At 42.5% G+C, this 16,555-nt stretch overlaps 1 protein-coding gene across 5 annotated transcripts in view; it reads right to left on the bottom strand.

Annotated features, from left to right (window-relative positions):
• Window positions 1-13,994, bottom strand: part of LOC110507909 (glycerophosphodiester phosphodiesterase domain-containing protein 5) — a 98,193-nt gene extending 84,199 nt beyond the window's left edge. For 2 of the 5 annotated variants that reach the window (XR_005039956.1, XM_036964705.1), the window contains exon 1: window positions 13,616-13,994. The gene's annotated coding sequence lies outside the window, so the exon portion shown is untranslated. Of the gene's footprint in view, window positions 1-9,869; window positions 9,964-13,615 lie in introns of all 5 variants that reach the window. The other 3 variants (XR_005039957.1, XM_036964707.1, XM_036964706.1) reach the window with 2 other exon arrangements.
• Window positions 13,995-16,555: the final 2,561 nt, after the last annotated feature.

Raw genomic sequence — 16,555 nt, 5'->3', positions numbered from 1 at the left:
TTCCCTGAAAAGTTGGATATCACGGGGGCTATTCGATGCTAATGCAGAACGCCACAGGATGTTTTTGTGCTGGTCAAGGGCAGACAGGTCTGGAGTGAACCAAGGACTATATCAATTCCTGGTTCTACATTTTTTTGAATGGAGCATGCTTATTTAAGATAGTGAGGAAGGCACTTTTAAAGAATAACCAGGCATCCTCTACTGACGGGGTGAGGTAAATGTCATTCCAGGATACCCCGGCTAGGTCAATAATAAAGGCCTGCTCGCAGAAGTGTTTTAGGGAGCATTTGACAGTGATGAGGGGTGGTCGTTTGATCGCAGACCCATTACGGATGCAGGCAATGAGGCAGTGATCGCTGAGGTCTTGATTGAAAACAGCAGAGGTGTATTTGGAGGGCAAGTTGGTTATGATGATGTCTATGAGGGGGCTCGTGTTCACGGTTTTGGGGTTGTACCTGGTAGGTTCATTGATAATTTGTGTGAGATTGAGGGCATCTAGATTAGATTGTAGGATGGCCGTTAAGCATGTCCCAGTTTAGGTCACCTAGTAGCACGAGCACAGAAGATAAATGGGGGGCAATCAATTCACATATGATGTCCAGGGCACAGCTGGGGGCAGAGGGTGGTCTATAGCAAGCAGCAACGGTGAGAGAGACTTGTTTCTGGAAAGGTGCATTTTTAGAAGTAGAAGCTCGAATTGTTGGTACAGACCTGGATAGTAAGACAGAACTCTGCAGGCTCTCTTCGCAGTAGATTGCAACACCACCCCCTTTGGCAGTTCAATCTTGGTGGAAAATGTTGTATTTAGGGGTGGAGATTTCAGGGTTTTTAGTGGTTTTCCTAAGCCAGGATTCAGACACGGCTAAGACATCCGGGTTGGCAGAGTGTGCTAAAGCAGTGAGTAAAACAAACTTAGGGAGAAAGCTTCTAATGTTAACATGCATGAAACCAAGGCTTTTACAGTTACAGAAGTCAACAAATGAGAGCACCTGGGGAGTGGGAGTGGAGTTAGGCACTGCAGGACATGGATAAACCTCTACATCACCAGATGAACAGAGGAGAAGTAGGATAAGGGTACGGCTAAAGGCTATACGAACTGGCCGTCTAGCACATTCAAAACAAAGAGTAAAAGGAGCAGGTTTCTGGGCACGATAGCATAGATTCAAGACATAGAGTGCAGACAAAGGTAAGGTAGGATGTGAGTACATGGAGGTAAACCTAGGCATTGAGTAATGATGACAGAGATATAGTCTCTAGAGATGTTTTAAACCAGGTGATGTCATCGCATATGTAGGAGGTGGAACATGGTTGGTAAAGGCATATTGAGCAGGGCTAGAGGCTCTACAGTGAAATAAGTAATCACTTACCAGAACAGTAATGAAAGAGGAATATTGATATTAGAGAGAGGCATGCGTAGCCAAGTGATCATATGGGTCCAGTGAGTGTTTGGGCTGGCTGGGGACACGGCGATTCAGACAATTATCAGGCCGGGGCTAGCAAGCTAGCAGACCGGGGCTAGCAAGCTAGCAGTTAGCAGATCGCTGGTCCTTTAGTGGCAGGGCTGAAATGCAGTGGAAATGTTTGAGGGGATTCAGTTCATTTGCATGGCAAAGAGGGAGTTTGCAATTCATTGCAATTCATCTGATAACTCTTCATAACTTTCTGGAGTACAGTCGTGGCCAAAGGTTATAAGAATGACAAATAATGACAAATATTTATTTTCACAAAGTCTGCTGCTTCAGTTTGTTTGATAGCAATTTGCATTTTCTCCAGAATGTTATGAAGTGATCAGATGAATTGCAAAGTCCCTCTTTGCCATGCAAATGAACTGAATACCCCAAAAACATTTCCACTGCATTTCAGCCCTGCCACAAAAGGACCAGCTGACATGTCAGTGATTCTCTCGTAAACACAGGTGTGAGTGTTGACGAGGACAAGGCTGGAGATCACTCGGTCATGCTGATTGAGCTCGAATAACAGACTGGAAGCCTCAAAAGGAGGGTGGTGCTTGGAATCATTGTTCTTCCGCTGTTAATCATGGTTACCTGCAAGGAAACACGTGCCTTCATCAATGCTTTGCACAAAAAGGGCTTCACAGGCAAGGATATTGCTGCCTGTAAGATTGCATCTAAATCAACCATTTATCGAATCATCAAGGACTCAAGGAGAGCGGTTCAATTGTTGTGAAGAAGGCTTCAGGGCGTCCAAGAAAGTCCAGCAAGCGCCTGGACCGTCTCCTAAAGTTGATTCAGCTGCGGGATCGGGCACCACCAGTACAGAGCTTGCTCAGGAATGGCAGCAGGCAGGTAGGTATGAGTGCATCTGCACGCACAGTGAGGCGAAGACTTTTAGAGGATGGCCTGGTGTCAAGAAGGGCAACAAAGAAGCCACTTCTCTCCAGGAAAAACATCAGGGACAGACTGATATTCTGCAAAAAGGTACAGGGATTGGACTGCTGAGGACTGGGGTAAAGTCATTTTCTCTGATGAATCCCCTTTCCGATTGTTTGGGGCATCCGGAAAAAAGCTTGTCCGGAGAAGACAAGTCCACATGCCAGCAGCATATCACCCTGCATACCACTGCTGGCTTGCTTCTGAAGCTAAGCAGGGTTGGTCCTGCTGGAAGTGGTGTTGGAGGGCCGGTAGGAGGCACTCTTCCCTCTGGTCTAAAAAAATATCCCAATGCCCCAGGGCAGTGATTGGGGACACTGCCCTGTGTAGGGTGCAGTCTTTCGGATGGGACATTAAACAGGTGTCCTGACTCTCTGAGGTCATTAAAGATCCCATGGCACTTATCTTAAGAGGTGGGGTTTTAACCCTGGTGTCCTGGCTAAATTCCCAATCTGGCCCTCAAACCATCACGGTCACCTAATAATCCCCAGTTTACAATTGGCTCATTCATCCCCCTCTCCCCTGTAACTATTCCCGAGGTCGTTGCTTCAAATGAGAACGTGTTCTCAGTCAACTTACCTGGTAATATAAAGACAAGGTGAGCGCTATCATCAGTGCTGTGTCATGCCAATAGTAAAGCATCCTGAGACCATTCATGTGTGGGGTTGCTTCTCAGCCAAGGGAGTGGGCTCACTCATAATTTTGCCTAAGAACACAGCCATGAATAAAGAATGGTACCAACGCATTCTCCGAGAGCAACTTCTCCCAACCATCCAGGAACAGTTTGGTGACAAACAATGCCTTTTCCAGCATAATGGAGCACCTTGCCATAAGGCAAAAGTGATAACTAAGTGGCTCGGTGAACAAAACATCAATATTTTGGGTCCATGGCCAGGAAACTCCCCAGACCTGAATCCCATTGAGAACTTGTGGTCAATCCTCAAGAGGTAGGTGGACAAACACAAATCCACAAATTCTGACAAACTCCAAGCATCGATTATGCAAGAATGGGCTGCCATCAGCCAGGATGTGGCCCAGAAGTTAATTGACAGCATGCCAGGGCAGATTGCAGACTTCTTGAAAAAGAAGGGTCAAGACTGCAAATACTGACTCTTTGCATCAACTTCATGTAATTGTCAATAAAAGCCTTTGACACTTATGAAATGCTTGTAATTATACTTAATTTATTAATTTATTATTTAAATAGGCAAGACAGTTAAGAACAAATTCTTATTTTCTATGGGGTTAACTGCCTGTTCAGGGGCAGAACGACAGATTTGTACCTTGTCAGCTCGGGGGTTTGAACTTGCAACCTTCCGGTTACTAGTCCAACACTAACCACTAGGCTACCCTGCCGCCCCATTAACTCCTTCCATAGTAATATCTGACAAAAAATATTTAAAGACACTGAAACTTTGTCATTCTCAAAACTTTTGGCCATGACTGTACTTGAGGAAAATAGGCACGTTTCTCAACATATACCGTTTGATTGCGTGACGATGAGCTTCGCAACCGCGTGACGCAGCTTGATAACATGAATGAGATTGTCGACCAGTCTGCTGGGTGGGGCATTATACATTCCTTCATTGGATTCCTATGTCCTTTCTATAATATCTCTGGCAACGGCACCATGCAATGCACCCTGGATTAAAGGAGCAGACAAAAAGGAAAAATGTGCTAGACCCGTTAAATTACATATTTCCCATTCGAGAGAAGAAATCCTCCCAAATTATGTCAATGGACAGTATTGAAATCTGACATGTACGATAGACGTTTCCACGGTCCTACGTCATACCGGACAAATTTCTGCCTGCTTGAATGGCAATAACTCACATACACATGAAAACATGAAATTACCCATGGAATTGACAGAAGATCACTTAGAGATGCACAAAAACAATATAACACTCCAAATGGGTGAACCTTTCCTTTAATGATCGTTACCCTCAGGTATTTTATTGGCCATTTCTGCCTCCAGGCTTATATGAGACCTGCAGCCATCCTCACCATCAACCAGACATGATGTAACATGAGCTGCTGGCTGGCAAATTCCATGCAGAACAGAAGTCAGTCTGGTGTGTTCAAACACCGTCCTGCTGGCCTGTGGGCAGGCTGGCATCTGCCTCTGTGGCTGCTTCTCTACTATTCCAAAACTGACAGCAGGTGCAGGCCATCTGGGGATCCCTCCTCTCCACCTAGCTTCATAACAAGGCTTGTATTTATATATTTTTTGCAGTCTCAAGAAGCTATGAAGTATTTGAAATCGTATTGCTACAGTAGCAGCAGTTTGTGTGAGGGGATGTTCACCGTGGTTGGTTTTTAGAACTCTTTTAGATACGGAGGATTAGGCTACATGGCTAAAGGAGACTTAATAACACGTAAAAATACATGTTATGCACCATGAAGTTTTAGGTTTGAAAATGAATCCAAAATTACTTGTTTTTGGATACACAGGACATAGATCGTGGAATGGAAAGAGATCATTAAAATATGCTATGGTGGGGCTTCCCGGGTGGCGGAGTGGTTAAGGGCGCGTTAAGGGTTACGGAAGCCCACTGCACCAATGTGCCCGGACGACGCTAGGCCAATTGTGCCAGCTGTGCCACCAGAGACCCTGGGTTTGCGCCCTGTCGTGACCGGGAGGTCCGTGGGGCGACGCACAGTTGGCCTAGCGTCGTCCGGGTTAGGGAGGGCTTGGCCAGTAGGGATATCCTTGTCTCATCGCGCACCAGCGACTCCTGTGGCGGGCCGGGCGCAGTGCACGCTAACCAAGGTTGACGGGTGCACAGTGTTTCCTCCTCCGACACATTGGTGCAGTGGGCTTCTGTGTTGGATGCGCGCTGTGTTAAGAAGCAGTGCGGCTTGGTTGGGTTGTGTATCGGAGGACGCATGACTTTCAACCTTCGTCTCTCCCGAGCCTGTACGGGAGTTGTAGCGATGAGACAAGATAGTAGCTACTAAAAAACAATTTGATACCACGAAATTGGGGAGAAAAACGGGTAAAATTCAACAACAAAAAAAAGAATTATGCTATGGTCCATTTTATAAAACTACAAATTATATAGCAATTCATAATGTGTAATTGCAACAATTTGCCCAGCCACTCCAGGACTGAAGCAGTAGGACTATTGTTCAGCAAGAACTCTTTACAATTATCGATACATTCTTCCCAACGGGCGATTCGCCTCTCGTTTTGACCTTTCTCCACATAGCTGGGGATTCTTACCTAACAAATCCTTCATGCTCGTTTACAACAAAAAAGGCCCTTGGTTGTGCCAGCAGAGAACCCCTGTCAAATACTGTAGAAATGTAGTATTTCAGTGGCTGGGTTATACCTCCACATGAAAAAGAACCCCTAGAAAAATCTCAGTTTTTACTGCCTCTAGTTCATTGGCTGAAGCAGCATCTCAGATGAAGGAGCAACAGAACCAGGCACTCCGTCTGAACAAACAGTGCTTTGACCGGCCGGTCTCAAGTTGCATTACCACCCCCTCCCCCCCACCTGGGGCGCTTCCTCAAACCTTGTCCTGTCTGCCTCACACAATGTTCCCAGTGTCTCCTGCTGGTACTGCCTGCTCAGTATTAAAACAATTGCTCAGCTCTCCCAGGTCGAGCTAGGCCAGAGAAAGTAATTCTGGTGTTTGCGCCTAGTCATAGGTGCTGATACTATGGCCTAGAAAGGAAACTGCTGACAAAGGCCTCCGTGGCATGCAGGCACCAGGGGAACTATTGTTGTGTGAATGAATGAAAGCCATTCGCCGTTTGTGTTTTACGGTTCTCATTAACTCATTGCGTGCTCTACAGTACAGCCGTGTTTTACTGTACTGAATGTAGGACGCAGGCAGTATCTGTATGCCTGGGTGATAGATGGTTGGTCTGTACAGTAGCCATCTGTCTGTTTTTGGCATCACACAGAGCTATGTCCTCATCAGGTGACTTTCTCCTCAGAGTTGAGGAAGACAGTCAGGGACAGACAGACAAGCCCAGTCTGTGATGCAGTCCTTGTTCATCTCACTCTCCCCCTTTCCACTGGTCCCATGCAGAGAAAGATGGGGCACTACTGACTGTTCAATTCATTGGAAGGTTCATTTCATCCTTGTTTTACAGGATAAACATTTGCATCTGCAAAGACAAGGAACACACTTGGCTCAGACTTACCATATGGTGGGAATTTTACCACACTCCTACTTCTCAGGGTGAAATAAAAACAATCATCCTTGATATTCTGTTGTACTAGTAATGCCTTTCACCTTGGGGGTAGAAATATGACAATTGGGTGCCTCTTGCTTTGAGTCTAGCTAATATTCTCATCAAGCTATGGAGACTAAGAAAACATGTCGATTAGTGATGAAAAAAAATCTATACAGAAACATATCAGGATATTATTTGACAATAAATTGTATTGACAATATTGCAATATTATTTTTGCGCTAGTTGGCTAAACCTGCAGCAAAACTCCAGCATTTTTCCTTCGAGCCAATTTGTTTTTAGCACTTTTATTTCCATGACAGGTGAGAACTCATTTTCTCATGGCTCTCGTCCTTGTGCAGTAGACAGGTGAGCAATTTGTTTAGAACATCAAAACGCAATAAAAATCATAGTATTGAATCACAACATATAGAAAAAGGGAATCGCAATACATATATTGTGAAGTCCCTGGCAATCCCCAGCCTTAATGCCAATGTCAGTTGTTCAAATAAGCTTTAATTTCTGGCAAAAAGCAGTGCAAACTGTACTGATCTAATAAGGTAAAGGCTTAGAACCCCCTACTCTTGACCAATCACCGACGAATGGGCATACACTTCGCTTGCCTCAAGAAAAAAAGTATGTATTGGGGTATTGTGTGTAGATTGCTGAGGATTACTGTTATTTGTTATCCATTTTTGAATAAGGCTGTAATGTAAAAAAAAAGTGGAAAAAGTCCAGGGGTCTGAATACTTTCTGAAGGCACTGTGTGTAGCCTAATTGAAAATGGACTGGAAATTCAATGACAGCTCATTTGAATTCCTCACCTTTGCTCTAAGGCCAACAGCCTGTCTTAAGGCGTCCGCTTGCTTCCCAGCCGAAACAGTTTGAAACAGTTCCTGCATATATTATGACAACATTTTGTGACATTGTTTGTTTGTTTTGGACTTCAGTGAGGAGTTGTGTGTCTGTTCGGGCACAGATTTTTTTGAGGCAAGCCGAAGTGTATGCCCCTTCGTCGGTGATTGGTCAAGAGTAGGGGGTTCTTCAAAAAAGTATTTGTCATTCAACGAGAAATGACTTGTTCTTACACATTTTTCATTGAGAAATACTGCACCAAACATCTTAGTTAGACGTAAAATTGTGCGACTAATAACTCCTCTGCAAAAAAACTCAAGAAATCTGTCATTAAATTTTATCTTAGATTAATTCTGACCATTTTGAAGAAACACACAACGAAGGAAGCCTTAAATTTTAGAATAAGGCTGTAAATGTAATAAAATGTAGAAAAGGGGTCTGAATACTTTCCGAATGTACTGTGTGTATGCATGCATGTATACTCACACTACCGTTCAAGGTTTAGTCACTTAGAAAAGCACACTTGTCAATTGAAATAACATCAAATTGATCAGAAATACAGTGTAGATATTGTTAATGTTGTAAATGTCTATTGTAGCTGGAAACGGCTGATTTTAATGGAATACCTACATAGGCCCATTATCAGAAACCACCACTACTGTGTTCCAATGGCACATTGTGTTAGTTACTCCAAGTTTATCATTTTAAAAAGGCTAATTGAGCACTAGAAAACCCTTTTGCAATTATGTTAGCACAGATGATAACTGTTGTTCTTATTAAAGAAGCAATAAAACTGGCCTTCTTTAGACGAGTTGAGTATCTGGAGCGTCAGCATTTGTGGGTTCGATTACAGGCTCAAAATGGCCAGAAACAAAGAACTTTCTCTGAAACTCTTTAGTCTATTCTTGTTCTGAGAAATGAAGGCTATTCCATGCAAGAAATTGCCAAGAAACTGAAGGTCTCGTACAACACTGTACTACTCCCTTCACAGAACAGCGCAAACTGGCCCTAAACAGAATAGAAAGAGGAGTGGGAGGCCCCGGTGCACAACTGAGCAAGAGGACAAGTACATTAGTGTGTCTAGTTTGAGAAACAGACACCTCGCAAGTCCTCAACTGGCAGCTTCATTAAATAGTACCCGCAAAACACCAGTCTCAACGTCAACAGTGAAGAGGCGACTTCAGGATGCTGGTCTTCTAGGCAGAGTTCCTCTGTCCAGTGTGTGTTCTTTTACCCATCTTAATATTTTATTTTTATTGGTCAGTCTGAGATATGGCTTTTTCTTTGTAACTCTGCCTAGAAGGCCAGCATCCCAGAGTCACCTTTTAAAATAACAAACTTCGATTAGCTAACATGATGTGCCATTGGAACACAGGCGTGATGGTTGCTGATAATGGGCCTCCGTACGCCTACGTAGATATTCCATTAAAAAAAATGTGCTTTTCTTTTAAAAACAAGGACATTTCTAAGTGACCCCAAACTTTTGAACAGTAGTGTGCACGCACACACACAATGAAAATATAAACCACGTAAAGTGTTGGTCCTATGTTTCATTAGCCGAAATAAAAGATCCCAGAAATGTTCCAAACACACAAAAAAACGTGTATTTTTCTCAAATGTTACGCATACATGTGATTACTTCCCTGTTAGTGAACATTTCTCCTTTACCAAGATAATCCATCCACCTGACAGGTGTGGCATATCAAGAAGACGATTAAACAGCTTGATCATTAGAGGTGCACCTTGTGCTGGGGACAAAAGGCCACTATAAAATGTGCAGTTTTGGCACACAACGCTACAAATTTCTCAAGTTGAGGGGAGTGCAATTGGCATGCCTAATGCAGGAATGTCTACGAGAGCTGTTGCCAGAGAATTTTATGTTAATTTCTCTATCATAAGTCATCTCCAACTAAATTTGAGAATTTGGCAGTACGTCCAACTGGCCTCACAACCGCAGACCATGTGTAACCACGCCAGTCCAGGACCTCCACTTCCAGCTTCTTCACCTGCTCAATCGTCTGAGACCAGCCACCCCGACAGCTGATGAAACTGAGGAATATTTGTCGGTAATAAAGCCCTTTTGTGGAGAAAAAAAAAATTCTGATTGGCTGGGCCTGGCTCCCAATTGGATGGGCCTATCCCTTCCCAGTCCCACCTATGGCTGCACCCCTGCCCAGTCATGTGAAATCCATATATATTAGGGCCTAAAGAATTAATTTAAAATTGACAGATTTCCTTCTATGAACTGTAACGGCATAAAATCTTTGAAATTGTTGTCTTTATATTTGCTAAAGGGGTGTGGTTTGGCAAGCTGTAACTCTGTTCTTATATTAGGCCTACTCATCACACCAGGATACATGGGGGGGAGGTCAAAAAGAGGGTGTGTCTAAACTAGAGATAGGGGGTCGGAGGGTGGGTGGGTGGTGGAGGGCTTACCTCCCACAGGACAGGCTGTAATAACAGGCTCTCACCGTCTTCCGCTCCCACATGTTAATTAGGATAATACCACACTGCCATTTCATCTCGCCTGCTAAATTGAGGGAAACACAGTTGTTGTCTTAGTGATAGAAGCTTTTATTATAGATGTAAGACCAACAGCAGATCTTGACTGTTGTCTTTCTCAAAGAACACACAATGGCTATAAAAATAAAAAAAAAACGAACGATGGAACCATTTATGGGATGAACATTCCTCCGGCAGTTTGCGCCCCCAAAAGCAATTATGAAAACAAGATGGGCTGCATGATATTCTTAGATAAAGATAAATGTTGAGAACCGCACAAGTGCAATGAACACTGCTCAAAATACAGAAAAACCTATAGTCTGAGAAAAGGCGCCACATATTAGTCCATCATAACATTTCATGTCATCTTAACATTTGTATTATGATATTTATAAATAAACAACGGATAGTGGGACTGATACTCTTCTTCAGAATCAATTACTGTGAAACTCAAACTGTGACACAAACTCCAGTCAAGGAGTGGGCTCTGGGCAACCCCTATCAGTGTGTCTGGTGTGTGTGTGTATGGAACACATAATAGCAATAACTGTTGAGGACACTGGTGCATTCCATGGAATGTTCTAGTCCAATCTCCTACAGCGTGTCTGTTCTAACCAGACTGCTGCAATAATGCTGAGTTAAGCATTAAAAACGAAAGATTTCAGCATTTTAACACCAATATCTATAATAAATGTTTTGTTAAGTTTTGACACCCGCCAATAACTTTATACATCTGGTCTGTTTTCATCTGGAGTGGAGAAATTGCCATCAAACACCCGAGTTGTGTGCGTCAAAATAAAATGCATTGCTTCACACAACAAATATGATGACTCACTGTCAGTCAACGCTGATAGCATTCTTGACAGAGTATATATCGCATAGCTTCAAAAGCTCACACAGACAGTTTTATAGCCATAGATGTGTGGTTGGGGAACTCTGCAGTTTGTTGTTATACATTTTGAAATTCTCCATACCTTAGTGGTGGCTGCTGATTGGTTGAATACCCTGGGTGCGATGTGGTTGGAGTTGTCAACAAAGCATCATGACAGAAATATTATGCCAAGTTTTCAAACTACTGGTAGTTTATTTGAGAAGATGCATAAAGCGATCTGTGCATTTGAACAACAGCATAAATACACCTATTTCACTTTTGCATGTCAAAAACATAATGCTCACTGCTGCGTATGCTGCCACTGTTTTGAACAGATTTAGAACGAGCAGCCAGCAAACGGGTGCACCACGTAGAACGCAACAAGCATGCAAATACAATAACTGAAAACACATTATCTAAATGGGGGTCATTTTATTTATTTATTTTACCTTTATTTAACTAGGCAAGTCGGGTTAAGAACAAATTCTATTTTCAATGACGGCCTAGGAACAATGGGTTAACTGCCTGTTCAGGGGCAGAACGACAGATTTGTACCTCGTCAGCTCGGGGTTTTGAACTTGCAACCTTCCGGTTACTTGTCCAACGCTCTAACCACTAGGCTACCCTGCCGTAAACTCACGTAAACTTGTACATCGCCTTGGTCTGTACAATTGCCCTTATTTTAGTGCCCCAAAAACGTAATACTTCCAGATCAACTGTAATGTCAACACCATTGTAAAGCACAATTTCTCCCCTTTCCAACAGAATCAATTACATGACCTAAACACTGCCCGTTTCTGCATAATTCAAGCAGGCAATGAGCCCTGTCGGGTCTTTTTAAAAATGGTGGGTGGGGAATCGAAACTAATGCGTGATAGTGAGAAGGAGAGATGTCGTGTGGGTAATTTGCTTTTTTTCACTCACTGTCCAACTTATCACCTTATCGCCTCTAAAATGTAAATAAAACACTATAAAGAGTTTATCTAATGTGTCATTACATACCTATTTGAAGGTTTGTGTCGAATTTGAAACAGGTTTTTGGGCGGTGCTAAAGTGATCTTAGAAGGTAACAGCGGCTTTGAGAATGATGATCGCATGCAAGTGTAGCCGATGTGAAATGGCTAGCTAGTTAGCAGTGGTGCGCGCTAGTGGCGTTTCAATCTGTGACATCACTTGCTGAGACCTTGAAGTAGTGGTTCCCCTTGCTCTGCAGGTCGGGGCGAGGGGACAGACCTAAAGTCTATACTGTTACACAATGATGACCCAAAAAAATGACTTGGTATCCCCCCCTTAACCCCGTCACTGTCCATTTCTTGTTTTTAAACGATGAGAGAAGTGCTACACCTGGTGGAGAGAGATTGCAAGACAGAAATAGTAGCTTTATGCGTACTGTACATTATGACATGACACAGCAAGATGTAACGGAGGGTCCTTTTTTCAACTTTTCTCCAATACTATAGAGCAATTACCATGTCGATCAACGCTTGAGTAGAAACGTAGTTCACACCCCCGATTTTGAAGTCAACACAGTCCCATTAGTTTTCTTTGTAGCCTCGTTTGAATGTTGCGGTTGTGCACATTTGTACGGGGTGAGTTTACGTTAGCTAGCTAATCATGTCACAAAGTATTTTGAAATAACTTCATATTTCCGAGTTAGTCAAATATTAGTTTTGAAAGACTTGAAATTGGAATGGTAGCTAGCAAGCTACCAGCTAGCTAGCTGTTTATCAAATGTAGATTAAACTAAAACTTTAAATAAAATTGTTTATTTATGTTTCTCAAAATTACTGTAGCTGCCTAATTAATTTGATCATGCTTTGTGATACACCCGGTTTTATGCTGTTTTAGTCCACACAACATGTCACACTGTCACCAACAGTACAACCTGATGAGGACTAGAGCCGACATAGAAGTTCTGACTAAACGCCCATTTGAGCGACGCAGGACGGGTCCATTTACTTTGTGCGGTTATAATTTATGCTAGCAGTTCCCCCTCAAAGCAAATAGCTGGCATAACAATCCAAGCAATGTTCGCACGCACAGCCTATGCGCCCGTTGAGGCGGAACTGCTGCTGCTGGCATTCACTGAGGGGCAGTAACTGAACAGCTTGTTTGAACCATATATTTTTGAAACAGGAAAATGTACACATTTACCACACTTGTATAAGCATTTAAAACAGAATCCATGAATGATATAATATATAGATTTTGCCATCACAAGTGGGGCGCCGCACCTAACGAACTACTGGGCGTTAGGATAAAAGCCAGCACCTGACAATATGTTATTGCTGCTTCATAACATCCATAGATCTGGAAGTGAAACCCGCATGTTCAAGAATAGTGAAAGTTGCTGCCAGATCTATTTGACTGTAAAATGGGCAGATGAAATGCCTGTATAGGCTGGTTGTCTGCGGTGGTGTGTAGCCTATAAATAGATACATAATACATCCATAGCTTAATACAGTCAAGTGTTTTCCACCCATAGGCTATGTCTCGCCATACACGGGCGTGTCCTTTGTAGCCTATTGGGTTAATACAAGGTGTGAATTAATTTAATGATAAGTATACCCTGCATGTAAACTTCTGAATTACAGAAATAAAAAGGACATTTGAGTGAATGGACGAATAGGTAGGTTATTTTGTCACAAAGTAAATAACCACCGTGTTTTGTTAATTTTCAGCAACAAACTACTTTACAAAGTAAGTGTTTCATACCATGGCATGGCAACCACTTACTTTAACTGCTCAGATACTCTAGGCTAGTACTACAAACGCTACCCGCCGTTTGGATATGACAAGACTTACTTACCTCTATCAATTATTTCAGGCTTTTTCTCCCAAGTGAAGTTGTAGATTTTTACGAAGTCCTCCGACCAACTGTCCTCACACCACTCAACAAATGGGCTGCTGCCTGTGTTGAGGTGGGTGACCGCCAAAGGTTGTTAAATACTACCGAGGACAAAAGGAAATGTGTCCTGCCACAACAAAGGTAAAAACATTCGACCCAGAGTTATTCTGTTAAATTCCACTTCGTGGGTTTATGTTAAATTGAAGTGTGTATCAGTTTAACATAATTAGCTCAGTAAATATTCCAGGGTCAGCCCTCTGAGTTTAACGCATGCCTCGTCTATGAACACCGGGCGAGTAAATCAATTGAATGACTACCAGTGGGCGGAGTTGTAGCTTTCTCGCCTGCCCTCTTGTAGAACTGGTATTTACAGTGAAAGAGCGTCCCCCCTCTTCCGGCACGCGACATCTCCCATTGTAGGAAGCTTCAAAAGGCAAAAAAAACAAAAGAATGGATGGGGTTATGTTAATGTTAAACTAATCAAATATAGCTCTATAACCCACAACATAGATACAGTACAATTTTATATAAAGTGTCTCTGATTGTGGCTCTGGTGGGGCATTGCCAAAGTCATCACTGACTCAATATCCATTTAATAAAGAAAAGGGTTAAACACATCCATGGCCCGATTCAGACCCAAGTTAAGTGCGTTTAAATGGAGAGTAATTACCTTTTTATGTGCTTTTCTCACTATGTGTATTCTGACCTTGAACTTCAGCATGAGAATAGCATTCTATTGACCCACTATTCGTTTGAGGTGAAGTTCGAATAAATGGTGTGGCAGAGGTGTCTCCACTACAGATACCTGTATTCCGACCTTGACTTAATTCCCTCATATAATTCCACCACCTTTACACTGAATAAATCATAAATAAGGTTGAGTGAAGCTGCTGGTTCTAAGTGGGAAATCATCTACTTTATTTTTCTTATAGAAATAACACCATTCTCCATGCACTATAATTTATAAATTGATAAGAGCTATTGATATGAGCAAGGTAAAGGAGTAATCAGATTGGAGAAGGGGATTGTAAATACACATCGCAATTGTTTTAGATGATTTTTCCTAATGATCCCTGGAGATGAATGTGAAACCTGCCATATGGAAACAGATGTATTGCGGACCCTTTTGCACAGTGAAATAGAATATTAATAGCTGTGCCGTAATTCTGAATTTTAATGGTGTGGCCTCATAATTTGCGTGGATGAAATGGAGACCCAAGCTATTGGCTTCTATAGGGACCTGCAGAGTTGATATATGCGCTTAAGAATGTTTTGATTATATGCCTGGGCTTTACTCTGTTTTCTTTTACAATTTGTATCATGTTAACTGTTAGCCACTATCAGGAGCCACAGTCACTAATACCTACATGCATTTATTTTTTAATCATTCCATTCCATTCTGTTTAAATCAAATCAAATCACATTTTATTTGTCACATACACGTGTTTAGCAGATTTAGCAAAATGCTTGTATTATCTTTCTTTCCTCTGTGTAGTTGTTCCTGAGGTTCACTAGCATTAGTGGATCATATTAGGCTAACGTTGTGCAATAATTTGGGACATGTAGCCTTTTGAATCATTATGGAACTCATACCACACGTAGCAGGTTAAACCTGGAGCCTGGCGCACGGTTCATGAAGATTGGACTGTTGTCATACAGTTCCATGATTAGTGAGAATTAGGATGGATTTGTAGGACTATTGTTCAACCCCTATTGTACACTTTTTTTCCACCTTCCAATATTTTATGGATTGAGATTGAATATAACAATTTTCAGGGTGAATCAAACCACTATTTTTTATTCCTAACCAAAAAATGTGCCTAAGATCAGAGTATTTTTAAATCTACCAGTAGGTGCTAAAACAGACAAATATGCATAGATGGCTTTCTTTCATTGATCCTTATATTCTGACCTCGTTTTCTCGATGTATTCTATTGAGTCTGTAGACAAAATTATAATTAATGGTACATCGTATTCAAAGGGATGGCTTAAGATAAATGTACTGAAAGCCACATTGAATGAAAACTCCACGAGAAAATCTGTTGGCCAGTAAGGGTGAGAGTTTTCAGTGGTTGAATGAAATTTATTCAGGATGTTCAAGGTAACCAGAGCTGCAGGGCTCCCTTACACAACTAAAATACGTCTAAATACCAAATACTGAGAAGTGTGTAGGAAAGGTAGGAAAGGCATAAATTCCTAAGTCGGGATAAGGCCCATCATGCAGGATTGGGTGGCAGTGATTGAAAGCTTTTTTTATTCAAAATGTCCACAACCTCAAGCAGTCACACTCCAAACTCCACTATGGCCAAGACCAAAGAGCTGTCAAAGGACACCAGAAACAAAATTGTAGACCTGCACCAGGCTGGGAAGACTGAATCTGCAATAGGTAAGCAGCTTGGTTTGAAGAAATCAACTGTGGGAGCAATTATTAGGAAATGGAAGACATACAAGACCACTGATAATCTCCCTCGATCTGGGGCTCCACGCAAGATCTCACCCCGTGGGGGTCAAAATGATCACAAGAACGGTGACCTGCAGAGAGCTGGGACTAAAGTAACAATGCCTACCAGTAACACACTACGCCGCCAGGGACTCAAATCCTGCAGTGCCAGACGTGTCCCCCTGCTTAAGCCAGTACATGTCCAGGCACGTCTGAAGTTTGCTAGAGAGCATTTGGATGATCCAGAAGAAGACTGGGAGAATGTCATATGGTCAGATGAAACCAAAATATAACTTTTTGGTAAAAACTCAACTCGTCATGTTTGGAGGACAAAAACTGCTGAGTTGCATCCAAAGAACACCATACCTACTGTGAAGCGGGGGGGGGGGGGGGGGGGGGGGGGGGGGGGGGGGGGGGGGGGGGGGGATATCATGCTTTGGGGCTGTTTTTCTGCAAAGGGA

This window comes from Oncorhynchus mykiss, chromosome 27 (assembly GCF_013265735.2).
Source record: "Oncorhynchus mykiss isolate Arlee chromosome 27, USDA_OmykA_1.1, whole genome shotgun sequence".
NCBI lineage: Eukaryota > Metazoa > Chordata > Actinopteri > Salmoniformes > Salmonidae > Oncorhynchus > Oncorhynchus mykiss.
Note: the sequence above shows the minus strand (reverse complement) of the source record. Positions and strands in the feature narration are given on the sequence as shown.